The sequence below is a fragment of the Heterodontus francisci genome, chromosome 24 (genome assembly GCF_036365525.1).
Source record: "Heterodontus francisci isolate sHetFra1 chromosome 24, sHetFra1.hap1, whole genome shotgun sequence".
NCBI classification, from domain to species: Eukaryota; Metazoa; Chordata; class Chondrichthyes; order Heterodontiformes; family Heterodontidae; genus Heterodontus; species Heterodontus francisci.
In genome coordinates, this window is record NC_090394.1 from 62684391 (window position 1) to 62698904 (window position 14514).

At 43.8% G+C, this 14514-nt stretch overlaps 1 protein-coding gene across 7 annotated transcripts in view; it reads right to left on the reverse strand.

Moving 5' to 3' along the window:
- Positions 1 to 13683, reverse strand: part of atf7ip2 (activating transcription factor 7 interacting protein 2) — a 186575-nt gene extending 172892 nt beyond the window's left edge. For all 7 annotated transcript variants that reach the window (XR_010977409.1, XR_010977410.1, XR_010977408.1 and 4 more), the window contains exon 1: positions 13567 to 13683. The gene's annotated coding sequence lies outside the window, so the exon portion shown is untranslated. The remainder of the gene's footprint in view (positions 1 to 13566) is intronic.
- Between the last annotated feature and the right edge of the window lie 831 nt (positions 13684 to 14514).

Genomic DNA, 14514 nt, shown 5'->3' on the forward strand with positions numbered 1-14514 from the left:
GAAGAGGAGTTAGAAACACGATACTGCTTTCGATTCCCAGATACTGCTTTTGATTCCCACAATTGTTAGGAGTCCTGTGATCTTGTAATCTCGATCAAGTCACAGCCTGAAGTAACACACATATGGCGGCACAGTGGTTAGCACCGCAGCCTCACAGCTCCAGCGACCCGGGTCCAATTCTGGGTACTGCCTGTGTGGAGTTTGCAAGTTCTCCCTGTGTCTGCGTGGGTTTCCTCCGGGTGCTCCGGTTTCCTCCCACATGCCAAAGACTTGCTGGTTGATAGGTTAATTGGCCATTATAAATTCCCCCTAGTATCGGTAGGTGATAGGGAAATATAGGGACAGGTGGGGATGTGGTATGAATATGGGATTAGTGTAGGATTAGTATAAATGGGTGGTTGATGGTCGGCACAGACTCGGTGGGCCGAAGGGCCTGTTACAGTGCTGTATCTCTAAACTAAACTAACACCAAGCAGTAACAGTATACATTGATAGTGGGGCCTTTCATTCCTTATCACTCACACAGGGATGGCCAGCATATTTCACAGTAATCCATTTGTTCCAAACCACAGGGAGTCACACAATCAAGCCATAAATGAACAGATGTCCTTGCAATTACCAGCATCTGTAAGTTTATACGATCTCTCACTCTCAGCCTTTACTTTTAACTATTTCATTGCAGTTTCTCAAGCTTTAAATCATTTTATCAAAGCTCAGCAAAGCTACTATTCCCAACTTGGCTATATTTCCCATCAAGCATAGTGCCATGCCGTTCTGCTCATTTCTACATTTCCCCCCTTTTATCATTCTATGATAACCTTCTCTCTAATGATCAAGTTGTATATGAATATATATATTTACGAGGATTATATGGATCTATCTGCTCAAATAACACTTAAACACTACTATAGAATAAAAATGTTCAGCAACTGCACAATCAGAAGGGTAGGCTGAGCCACCCTCTAACAAGGGGGCGTGTATTAGTCGGGTCAGTATGTTTTTCATTCTAACTGTTCCCTAGGATTGTCATGTCTGGGTGATAAGAAGAGTGCTGTTGAAGCACAATGTCTCTCTCTCTGTACCGGCTGCAAGGCCAAGTTGCCTCTGCAGCCCTGAAGTTATGAAGTCATTTCTGATAAGCTGTCCCTCCCTGCAGCACTGAAGCTAGCTTGTTAGCAGTACATGATTAATTGTTTCATCTTAAATGTTCCCATGTAATTCTGTTGTTAAAAATTCTAAAATATAAATTCTGTTCTCACAATCTTCAAAATTCAAAACATTTTTAAAAATCAATCCTTTGATCCCACCTAGGTGCCTTTAATGGTCTTTATTTGTCTAGTAACAGCCTTCAATACCTGGAGTTTCCCAGTCCCTACTGTCCTACTCATCGTTGTCTATTAGGATTTTCCGTTGTAATTCCATTTCTTTCTCTAGCTCTGCATCGCCGATATTTGGTCCGTGAGTGCGTACCACGAGGATTCTTGGGGCACCTATTTGTTCCACAGCTGCCTGCATTCGTCCCATGACACATTTGAGAATGGCTATGCCTATAAAGATGCAAACGATCCCCACGATTGGATCATAAACATGGCCATGTATGCAATCTGTCCATCCCCCGTATCCCCAATCTCCCAGGAGCCAGGGTCTTTCATACCGTCTAGTTGGTCCTTAATACGATTTATAGATTCAGTGATATTTAAAGTTTGATCCCGAATTCCCATTAGGCATTTCCCTTTCACTATTGCACATACCCCTCCTTGGCGGGCTAGTAGGTAGTCAAGGGCATACCGGTTTTGCAAGGCAAACAATCTCATCTCAGACAATTCCTCTGTTACCATTTTAAGAGATCTCACTGTTTCATTCCCTAGGATGGTAAGGCCACAGATCAGGTAATTACAGTTGCTAGCAGCTACTATTCCCAACTTGGCTATATTTCCCATCAAGCATAGTGCCATGCCGTTCTGCTCATTTCTACACCAGGAGAAATTAATCAGCAATTAACCTGAAAGCTGATGATCTCTTTAAATAGCACTGGCCTTACTACTGAAATCTTTACCAAGCAGATGCTACCCAGGCAATGGTAAGGATTTAAAACTGACAAGGAGGAGGTATTAGAGAGGCTTGCTTTACAACGTTGATAAAGAACCAGGACCGGATGAGATACATCCAAAGGATACTGAGAAGAGAAAGTGGAAATTGTGGAGGCACTGGCCATAATTTTCCAGTCTTCCTTTGAGTCAGGGGTGGTGTCAGAGGACTGGAGAATTTCAAATGTTACACCCTTGTTCAAATAAAAAAGGGTGTAAAGATAAGCCCAGCAACTATAGGCCGATCAGTTTAACTTCAGTGGTGGGGAAACTTCTAGAAAGAATAATTCAGGACAAAATTAATATGCACATGGACAAATGTGGGTTAATTAAGGAAAGCCAGCATGGATTTGTTAAGGGGGAACAGTATTTAACAGTTTTTTGAACAGGTAACGGGGAGGGTTGATCAGGGCACTACTGTTGATGTTGTGCACATGGACTTCCAAAAGGCATCTGATATAGCACCTGCCGTGGTAGACCTCCCCCCCACCCCTAACCTGCCAAGAATGAGGCATATTAATTTTGTCATATGAACATTGATTTTTAAACTGTTGCTGGAGTGAAGAAATGACTTGTTTGAAGATCACCAGACACTGTGCTGGAAGGACATTTGCATACTAAGAGATGCTGCTTATGGAGACAAAGGACTATTCCCTGCTCCAATTAATCCAAATGGATTTTGATCACCAGATACTGAAGGTGAAGCACACTCCAGAGACTACTGAGGTAAGCCAATCCACAAACCATAGGAGACACGGTTCCGAATAAGGAGCTAGTCACATGACTAACCTGCTGGGTAACCTAGGGTTTTTGAATTGTGCCACAGAGAAATAAAAAAATCACAGGGCGACGCAGTGGTTAGGGCGGCACAGTGACGCAGTGGTTAGGGCGGCACAGTGACGCAGTGGTTAGCACCGCAGCCTCACAGCTCCAGGGATCCAGGTTCGATTCTGGGTACTGCCTGTGCGGAGTTTGCATGTTCTCCCTGTGACCGCGTGGGTTTCCGCCGGGTACTCCGGTTTCCTCCCACAGCCAAAGACTTGCAGGTTGACAAGTAAACTGGCCATTGTAAATTGCCCCTAGTGTAGGTAGGTGGTATGAGAATGGTGGGGATGTGGTGGGGAATATGGGATTAATGTAGGATTAGTATAAATGGGTGGTTGTTGGTCGGCACAGACATGGTGGGCCAAAGGGCCTGTTTCAGTGCTGTATCTCTCTATGAATCAGAAGGCAGGATGCAAATGAAGCTGAAACAAGCAAGTCGCTCGCCTGGCCATCTCTCGCTCTTGCTTTCTCCCAAGCCACCGGACCCACGGAAGACACGTAAAGCTCGAGAGAGAAAAGACCCCTACATCAGAACAAGTTGAAGCGTGAACTGGGCCCCAAACAAATTGCAAGATTTACCACCAACCAAAGACTCCACATTGAACTTAAATGACTGTAACTACCAGATATTGCCTCAAATTTTTCCCCTTTATTCCTTCTACTTCTTCTGTCTCTATCTGCATGTGTTTATCGCATATGCATGCTAGCATCGCATATTCATAGTCGTTAGCCAGATTAGAGTTTAAGATTGATAAACTTCTACCTTTCTTGTTTAAATCTAAGGAAACCGGTTTGATTTCTTTGCCTTACAATTGCAGCAGTGAACAAGGATTGACTAAGGGAGAGCTAAAAACACCGTTTTTAAATTAAACTCAGTTACGGTTAAACCAGGCAAAGGCTGAGAGGGAACCACTAGACCCCTTCTCACCTGGTCGTAACACACCCCACATCAGACTTGTGAGCAAAGTTATATCTCATGGAATAAAAGAGACAGTAGCAACATGGATACAAAATTGGCTGAGTGACAGGAAACAGACAGCAGTGATTAATGGATGTTTTTTGGGTTAGAGGAAGGTTTGTAGTGGAGGGCCTCAGTGCTCAGTATTGGGACCCTTGCTCTCCTTGATATATATTAATGGCTTCGACCTTGGCGCAAAGGACACAATTTCAAAATTTGCAGATGATACGAAACTTGGAAGCATAGTGAGCTGTGAGAAGGATAGTGCAGAACTTCAAAAGCACATGGGCAAGTTGATGCAATGGGTGGACCAATGGCAGATGAAGTTTAATGTGGAGAAATGTGATTCATTTTGGTAGGAAGAACATGAAGACACAACATAAAATAAATGGTACAACTCTGAAGGGGGTGCAGGAGCAGAGGGACCTGGATGTATATGTGCATAAGTCAATGAAGGGCACATTGAGAGAGCAGTGAGTAAACCATACAGTATCTTAGGCTTTATTAGTAGGGGCATAGAGTACAAAAGCAAGGAGGTTATGTTGAACTTGTACAAGACACCAGTTCAGCCTCAGCTGTAGTACTGCATCCAGTTCTGGGTGCGCACTTTAGGAAAGATGTGAAAGAAATTAAGAGTGCAGAAACTATTCACGAGATTGATTCCAGGGATGATGAACTTCAGTTATGAAGATAGATTGGAGAAGTTGGGACTGTTTTCCTTAGAGAAGGCTAAGGGGTGATTTGATAGAGGTATTCAAAATCATGAGGGGTCTGGAGAATAAATAGAGAGAAACTGTTCCCACTGGTAAAAAGAGAGAAAACGAGAGGGCACAGATTTAAAGTAATTGGCAGAAGAAGCAAAAGCAATATGCAGGAAGAAACATTTTCACGCGAGTGCTTAGGATCTGGAGGCAACAACCAGAGTGTGGTGGTTCAGGTTCAAACTGAGGCATTCAAAATGGAATTAGATTGTTATCTGAAAAGGAACAATGTGCATGGTTATGGGAAGGTGGTGAGGAAATGGCACCAGGTGAACTGCTCATTTGGAGAGCCGAAGATACGATGGGCCAAATGACCTCCTTCTGTGCTGCAACAGTTGTGATTTTGAAATTATTTCAACCCTTAATCATTATGGCTACTCCTCCCCCTCTATTTTCCCTATAGAGTCAGGAGATATACAGCACAAACAGGCCCTTCGGTCCATCGTGTCTGTGCTGGCCATCAAGCACCTATCTATTCTAATCCCGTTTTCCAGCACTTGGCCCATAGCCTTGTCTGCTATGGCATTTCAAGTGCTCATTTAAATACTTCTTAAATGTTGTGAGGGTTTCTGCCTCTACCAGCCCTTCAGGTGGTGTGTTCCAGATTCCAACCACCCTCGGTGAAAACATTTTTCTTCAAATCCCCTCTAAACCTCCTGCGCCTTACCTTAAATCTATGCCCCCTGGCTATTGATCCCTCGGCAAAGGGAAACAGTTTCTTCCTATCAACGCCCCTCATAAATTTTGTATACCTCAATCAGGTCTCCCCCCTCAGCCTTCTCTGCTCCAAGGAAAACAACGCTAGCCCATCTAGTCTCTCTTTATAGCAGAAATGCTCCAGCCCAGGTAACATCCTGGTGAATCTCCTCTGCACCCTCTCCAGTGCAATCACATCCTTCCTATAGTGTGGCAACCAGAACTGTACACAGTACTCCAGCTGTGGCCGAACCAGCATTTTGTACAGCTCCATCATAACCTCCCTGCTCTTTTATTCTATGCCTCAGCTAATAAAGGCAAGTATCCCATATGCCTTCCTAACCACCTTATCTACCTGTGATACTGTCTTCAGTGATCTATGGACAAGTACACCAAAGTCCCTCTGACCTTCTGTACTTCCTAGGGTCCTACCACCCATTGTATATTCTCTCGTTTTGCTGGTCTTCCCAAAATGCATCACCTCACACTTCTCAGCATTAAATTCTATTTGCCACTGCTCCGCCCATCTATATCGTCCTGTAATCTGAGGCTTTCCTCCTCACTATTTACGACACCACCAATTTTCCTGCCATCTGCAAACTTACTGATCATACCTCCTATATTCACATCTAAATCATTAATGTACACTACAAACAGCAAGGGTCCCGGCACCGACCCCTGTGGTACACCACTGGTCACAGGCTTCCACTCGCAAAAGCAACCCTCGACCATCACCTTCTGCTACTAAGCCAATTTTGGATCCAATTTGCCAAATTGCCCTGGATCCCATGGGCTCTTACCTTCTTAAGAAATCTCCCATGTGGGACCTTATCAAAAGCCTTACAGAAATCCATGTAGACTACATCAACTGCCTTACCCTCATCTACACATCTAGTCACCTCCTTGAAAAATTCAATCAAGTTTGTTAGACACAATCTCCCCCTCACAAAGCCATGCTGACGATCCCTGATTAATCACTGCCTCTCTAAGTGGAGATTAATCCTGTCCCTCAGAATCTTTTCCAATAGTTTCCCTACCACTGATGTTAGACTCACTGGCCTGTTATTACCTGGTTTATCCCTGCTACCCTTCTTGAATAATGGTACCACATTCACTGTCCTCCAGTTCTCTGGTACCTCTTCTGTGGCCAGAGAGGATTTGAAAATTTGTGTCAGAGTCCCTGCTATTTCCTCCCTTGCCTCACATAACAGCCTGGGATACATCTCATTTGGGTCTGGGGATTTATCCACTTTTAAGCCCACTAAAACTGCTAATACTTCCTCCCTTTCAATGTTAATTTGTTCAAGTATATCACAATCCCCCCCTACATCGTCCTTCTCCATAGTCAATATAGATGAAAAGTAATCAATCATTTAAAACCTCACTCACGTCCTCCGTCTCCACACACAGCTTGCCACTTTGGTCCCTAATGGGCCCTACTTTTTCCCGATTGTCCACTTGCCCTAAATATACTTATAAAACACCTTGGGATTTTCCTTTATCTTGCCCGCCAGTGTTTGCTCATGTCCCTATCTTTCCAGTAGACCTTATAATCTGGTATGTCCAGTGCCCAGACTTGACCATCATGCCATGGCTGAGTAATAGCTATCACGTCATACCCTCCAAGTTAATTTGAACCTGCAATTCAATTTGTTCCTTTTACTTTTTATTTTGTATAAAAAAAATTTATTTGGGACATATACTCTAACTTATCCTTCTGCTCTAATGTTTTTATCAACACATTTCTATTTCTCACTGCTGGTTTAATTTCTTCACATTTTTTAGTTATCTTTTTACCTGTGGTGCCTACAGCACAATTTCTGACTTTTACTCTACCCTCTTCCTTTTGTTGGTTTTTGAACTATTATCAATGCCCTCACCCTAGCACCACATAGGCAACAAACCATGTGGGGCCCTTGATCCTGCTTACAAAGGATGTTATCTGTCCCTCTAATTACTAAATTACCTAGAACTACCTCATTAGGATTCCCTCCTCTCCTCTTTAGATACCGTCCTGCTCCAAGGTGACGAGATCTGTATTCAGGCTTTTCTTCCGATAAATTCATCCTTACAGGTAGCATGTACATTGCACTTGTTGGGATGGGATTAGTTTCTGCGGTTCCTCGGTCTCCATTTTACCTGGTTCCCCTTACTCTGTATACAAATTGGTCACACCAATCACATTCTGAACCTGTACCAGGCGTGACGGAGGTCTGGAGCAAACTGTAGAGATAGTGCTCCTCCAACTGAAAGACTCTTGAGCCCAAGAGGTTCAAGATAGAGACATCTACTACAGATACTGCAGTCCAGACATACAACCTGTTCTGCCATAACAGTCTAATTCATAGTATCATTTAGTTCGTTGCAAGTTTCTCTTTTTTTCTACATACTAACTTGCACTAAGCAGTGGACAAAAATTTAAATGCTTGCTGCCTTAAACTTACATGAATGACAAGTATTGGAGGTAAAAGAAAAAGCACCTCCTTCCCCCTCGGCATCAAATTCCCACTTGCACAAAATTCCTGATTTTAGTACTCTTAATACTGTAAACTTCACGACCACTCTGGCTGGGAGGTCCTTCCTGCTGCTGAACACATGTTCAGCTGTGTGTGTTTAAGAAAGGAGGTCATTAACTAGAACAGCAAGATCCAAAATGGTAGTGCTGACATCAAATCAGTTTTACACGCTGATTGACGTCATGATCTGCCTACTCAGCATACTTCTGGCGCATACTTGTAATGCCCGCCCCAGATTGCGTTAGGCAAGGCTGTGCAGGAGGTCTGGTGAGCAGCATGGATACCATTTTTGGTACAAAAACAGCACCCATAGCACCAAAACTACAGACGCTAAGGAGCAGAATTTTGCAGCCATAACTTGGAGAACGTCAGAATTTCAAAGCTGTTATGATTATCAACTACAGGTGTAAATTCGTGAAATGTGACTACAGATGTTATAAGCAAAGATTTTTGCCCAGGTGTTCTTGAAACTTAAATCAACACTGCAGGCTCCCAAGGAAAAACACAATCAGAATGACAACAAAGGAGACCATTCAGCCAAGAGGGCTATCCAATTAGTCCCACTTCCCTGCTCTTTCTGCATAGTCGTGTAAATAGTTTTCCCTTCAGGTATTTACCCAATTTCCTTTTGAAAGTTACGATTGAATCTGATTCCACCATCCTTTCAGGTAGTGTATTATCAATCACCACAACAAATTAAGTAAATAAAAAGTCCTCATGCCACCTCTAGTTCCTTTGCCCATCACATTTTATCTGTGTCTTCTGGTTACTAACCCTTCTGCCACTTTTTATCCATCAAAACTGTTCATGATTTTGAACACCTCTTAAATCTCTTTTTAACCTTCTTTGCTCTAAAGAACAATTCCAGTTTCTCCAATCTCTTAACATAACTGAAGTACTTAATCCCTGGAACCATTCTGGTAAATCGCTTCTGCGCCCTCATTAAGGCCTCGACATCCTTCAGAGTGTGGGGTGCCCAGAACTGGACACAATACTCGAGCTGAAGCCTAACCAGTGTTTTATAAAGGTTCAGCATAACTTCCTTGCTTTTTGTAGGTTGCTGCCACCATCCCGCCTCCACCAAAATTTAGTCTGGGGCAGGAAGGCCTGTGAATGGCCTTCCCGCCAACTGAGGCCCTTAATTGGGTAATGAATCCCAATAAAGGGCCTCTTCCCACCACAGCTGCAATTACCTGTGCAGCAGGCGGCCCTTCGTTGCATGGAAAGCACGGCACAAATAACTGTGTGGGTTGCTTCCTGGCTACTTTTGGGAGAGGTGAGTGGTGGGGGCGGGGAGAAGAGGGGCGGGTGGGTCCTCGTTCAAAAGGCACAGTGCCTGAATGAGGGACCTGGCATTGAGAAATCTCCAACCACCTCCCTCCCCCCACGACCCCTCCTTCTCCAGCGATGCCCCTCGGCCTGCGTTAGTCACCTTGAGCAGCAGCCACGCCTCTGTGGTACAGATGTAGCTGCTGGCCTCTGATTGGCAGGCCTCTGCAGGGCTTCCAGCGACAGGGTCCTAAATCCTATGGAATGTATGCCGCTGTCCACCTAGAGTACCTGACTGGCACTAAATTCAGAGGACCTTCCGGAACAGTGGCGCAGTGGCTAGCACCGCAGCCTCACAGCTCCAGGGACCCGGGTTCGATTCTGGGTACTGCCTGTGCGGAGTTTGCAAGTTCTCCCTGTGACCGCGTGGGTTTTCGCCGGGTGCTCCGGTTTCCTCCCACAGCCAAAGACTTGCAGGTGATAGGTAAATTGGCCGTTGTAAATTGCCCCTAATATAGGTAGGTGTTAGGGAATATGGGATTACTGTAGGGTTAATATAAATGAGCCCTTTCCTATCCTGAGTGGTGTGAAACAGGGCTGTGTTCTCGCACCCACACTTTTTGGGATTTTCTTCTCCCTGCTGCTCTCACATGCGTTCAAATCCTCTGAAGAAGGAATTTTCCTCCACACAAGATCAGGGGGCAGGTTGTTCAACCTTGCCCGTCTAAGAGCGAAGTCCAAAGTACGGAAAGTCCTCATCAGAGAACTCCTCTTTGCTGACGATGCTGCTTTAACATCTCACACTGAAGAATGCCTGCAGAGTCTCATCGACAGGTTTGCGTCTGCCTGCAATGAATTTGGCCTAACCATCAGCCTCAAGAAAACGAACATCATGGGGCAGGATGTCAGAAATGCTCCATCCATCAATATTGGCGACCACGCTCTGGAAGTGGTTCAAGAGTTCACCTACCTAGGCTCAACTATCACCAGTAACCTGTCTCTAGATGCAGAAATCAACAAGCGCATGGGTAAGGCTTCCACTGCTATGTTCAGACTGGCCAAGAGAGTGTGGGAAAATGGCGCACTGACACGGAACACAAAAGTCCGAGTGTATCAGGCCTGTGTCCTCAGTACCTTGCTCTACGGCAGCGAGGCCTGGACAACGTATGCCAGCCAAGAGCGACGTCTCAATTCATTCCATCTTCGCTGCCTTCGGAGAATACTTGGCATCAGGTGGCAGGACTATATCTCCAACACAGAAGTCCTTGAAGCGGCCAACATCCCCAGCTTATACACACTACTGAGTCAGCGGCGCTTGAGATGGCTTGGCCATGTGAGCCGCATGGAAGATGGCAGGATCCCCAAAGACACATTGTACAGCGAGCTCGCCACTGGTATCAGACCCACCGGCCGTCCATGTCTCCGTTATAAAGACGTCTGCAAACGCGACATGAAATCGTGTGACATTGATCACAAGTCGTGGGAGTCAGTTGCCAGCATTCGCCAGAGCTGGCGGGCAGCCATAAAGACAGGGCTAAATTGTGGCGAGTCGAAGAGACTTAGTAGTTGGCAGGAAAAAAAAAAGACAGAGGCGCAAGGGGAGAGCCAACTGTGCAACAGCCCCAACAAACAAATTTCTCTGCAGCACCTGTGGAAGAGCCTGTTACTCCAGAATTGGCCTTTATAGCCACTCCAGGCGCTGCTTCACAAACCACTGACCACCTCCAGGCGCGTATCCATTGTCTCTCGAGATAAGGAGGCCCAAAAGAAAAAGAGAATATAAATGGGTGGTTGTTGGTCAGCACAGACTCGGTGGGCCAAAGGGCCTGTTTCAGTGCTGTATCTCTTTAAAAAAAAAAGGAATAAACTCTGTTGTGGTCAAATAAGAGGAAGGGACAAGAGAGGAGCCTGAGAGCCCCTCCTCTCAGGCCCCTCCTCCTCACCTGGCCATAACACCCACTTGGATTCTGCCCCAACACTGATCTGTTTCATGGAACTTGCAGTCAAATGCAAGATAGATCCTACTGACAACAGTTTCACTGACTGGAAATCTTTTCCATTCTTGTTAAAAGAACAAGACCTCTGTGCATTTAATTTTTAGTTCTAATATATGTATATTTATCCACACTAAACATATAATGCGAGACTTTAGATGATTTGGAATTTATTGAAACATTTTGATCCACATTTTTGGATATAAATGGGCTGGATGCTTAATATTTGTTTTGTAGTTTTTGGTTTCTTAAAAAAAAAAGACAAAGGTAGCCTTCCTTAGGCCATTTACATAATTCACGCAGAAGTCTTCGAATGATGTGCATCTTCTCAATACTAATCTACACGGCCAAGTAATATCAGCAAATTTTATAACCTTATTCTACAAGGGCTCTCTTCTCGATTATGATTACTGTGGACTGTAGGGGACTCAGAATCACACTAGTAACTGTTTCCATTTATCTTTTGCTTCATGCTGCTAATTTTCAATCCAGCTAACTTGATAATGTATAAAACGTGGTGTGTATGGATCTTTAACATATACCATCTGAAAAATCCCATAGACATCACTATTTTAATCACCTCCTTAAAAGCAGTTTAGTGAAACATTCCCTATTTTTAAATTTACACTGGATACTCTTCATGACCTCTAATGCTCTGATAAACCTGTATAACATCCTATAGGAACTCGTAAACCACTTCAACATACATATTAGATTCTAATGAAAGTTTATCGAACTTAACATTAACTCGACTTCTCTCTCCGCAGATGCTGCCTAATCTGGCAAGTCTTTCCAGCATTTTCTGTTTATATTTATCATTTTCAGCATCCACAGTATATTGCTTTTGTTACATATTATGCTAATTATCTCCAATTTCTAAGTTTACGTCATGTCCTTTTTTGTATATCACACGCAGGGAAGGTAAAAAGAGTACTTTCTGTTCAAAGAACTCCCTGATTCTGTATGAGTCTGTATCATCATGATTGTGCTTTTGCAGAAATACCAGTTTAATTTTACTCAATTAGCCTTGAAACAGTTCCCCTCCTTCACCAGCCCCAGACACTGTCACAGGCACATAGTGTTCCTGAACAGTTTATAATAGTGAGAGCCAGAGATTTGGGACCCCAAACCCACCTAACTCACACCCCCACCTGTCCAGAAAACTGCAATGCTATCTGGCCCGGTGAAATAATATCTTTTTCGTATCTTTATGGTTACAGCACTAGTAAAAAAAAACTTAAAAATTAAATGTAACCAACACAACTAGTTAAGTGAATGCATTTTCTAAAAATCTAATGGGTCCAGATTAATATGAAAAAAAATGCTACAGTACTGCATTTACCAAAACAAATTGCCTGGACAGGAAAGAAAATCTGAACAAAACTCAATTCACAATGAAACATACAACCAAACTTTCTCACCGTTGCACCAATTGTAAGTTCAGAAAATTTTACATTGAAAAAATTTGCCCTAAAAAACCTTCAACTTCATAATGCATTCTGGCTCTTTTCAGCAGTCTTGATTTTGTGAGAAAGAAAGACTTCCATTTATGCCCTGCTTTCCAGGATCACCAGACGTCGCGAACCACTTTCCAGCCAACGAAGAACTTTGACGTGTAGTCAACGTTGCAATGCAGGAAACGCAGCAGCCAATTTGCGCTCAGCAAATTCCCACAAACAGCAATGTAATAGCGACCAGATAATCTATTTGCGTGATGTTGAATGAGGGATACATATTAGCCAGATCACTGAGGATAACTCCCCTGCTCTTCTAAATAGTGCTAATGGGATCTTTTACATCCACCTAGACAGGAAGATAGGGCCTCGGTTTAACGTTTCATCCGAGCATCACCGACAGTGTAGCACTCCCTCAGTGTTGCACTGGCTGTTAGCCTTGATGTCTGTGCTCAAGCGCTGCAGTGGGACTTGAACCCTGAGTCTTGTAACTCAGAGGTGAGAGTGCTACCAACAGGTCAGTTATAGAAACAAAAAGCAATATAGCATTTATATATTAAATTATAAATACATACCTTTCACTCAAAATAAAATCATGCATTTAATAGGACGAGTGGGGGGTATAAATAACTTTAAGGCATTGCCGGCTACGTGACACAAAGGCATGTTTATCCACTGGGTGACAAGCGCACCGAGGGGAAAAACCGTTAAGAGTGGGCATGACTTTCGAAAATTCAAACGGAACCCCCTCCTAGTGCACGCACCAACCGCCCGCTGGGCTCGCGCGCCGAGCAGGAGCAGAGCCTCAGCGACACGAACGCTGCAGGAAAGCTCGGCGCACTTTTCTTCTGTCGTTGTTGTCGGAAGTTTCGCATCAACGGAAAAAAAACCACGCCCTATAGGTACCACAGAAAACTGCATAATTGTTTTTGTTTAAAAAGTTTTCAATTTTAATGCAACACACGGACTTGCCCACGACGAAGGGGGGAAAAAATTCCCTACTTACTTTTGAATATTGACTTTTCACTCCGTCAAGTTTTACATCCCAGAAATTGTTGTTGGCGTTCTCTGTTGTGCTGGTAGTTATATGGTGTGTGTGTATATACTGGCGTCAAGGCAGCTTGCGCTGCTCTGTGTGTTTATTTGCATTTACCCGGAGGCAGAGATAATGCAGAGAGGGAAACACGTGCTTTGCTGCATCAGTGGGTAACAGGTAAGTAAGCGCTGGTTCCCCCAGTGAATTAAATTTACAGACAATGCCAGACTTAATTAAATCGTGTTTTACTCTCCTGCCAGTCAGACTATAGGATTGCTTTATGCGAAAAAAATTGAGAAAATCATGCATCAATCACGGTAAAAACTCGTATCTGTATTGCGTTTCAAATTAAGTTGAAACCTCCTATGTAAATCTTTTCCTCTGGGAATCGCAGAAAATAGCCTCCGGGTCGGTAACCAGCTGGATACTGTTGTTGCAGGAGTTTCAGTACGAGCAATATCACACATTGTTTGCCATATAACAGTCAGCTGCTCTGCAGTATACTCATGTCTAACTTTTGTGCACAAGTTGTTTCCAGGAAGTATTGCCATCTTTTTCAGACTGAAATTTCAAATTGTTCAAATCATGCCTTAAACAAAATTTAATTCAAGAAAGATATTGCATATGTTTTTAATTCATTCTCAGGTCATGGGTGTTGCTTGTAGGAGACAGTATAGTTAGGGGGATAGATGCTATTCTCTGCAGCACAGTGTGTGCGTCCCTAAGGCTGTGTTGCCATCTCCTCGGGGCTGGAGAGGACCTTGGAATGGGAGGAGAAGGATCCAGTTGTCGTGGGTACCAACGGCATAGGTAAGATTCTGCTGAGCGAGTATGAGCAGTTAGGCGCTAAGTTAAAAAGCAGAACCACAAAGATAATAATCTCTAGATTACTACCTGCGCTGTGAACAAATTGGCTTA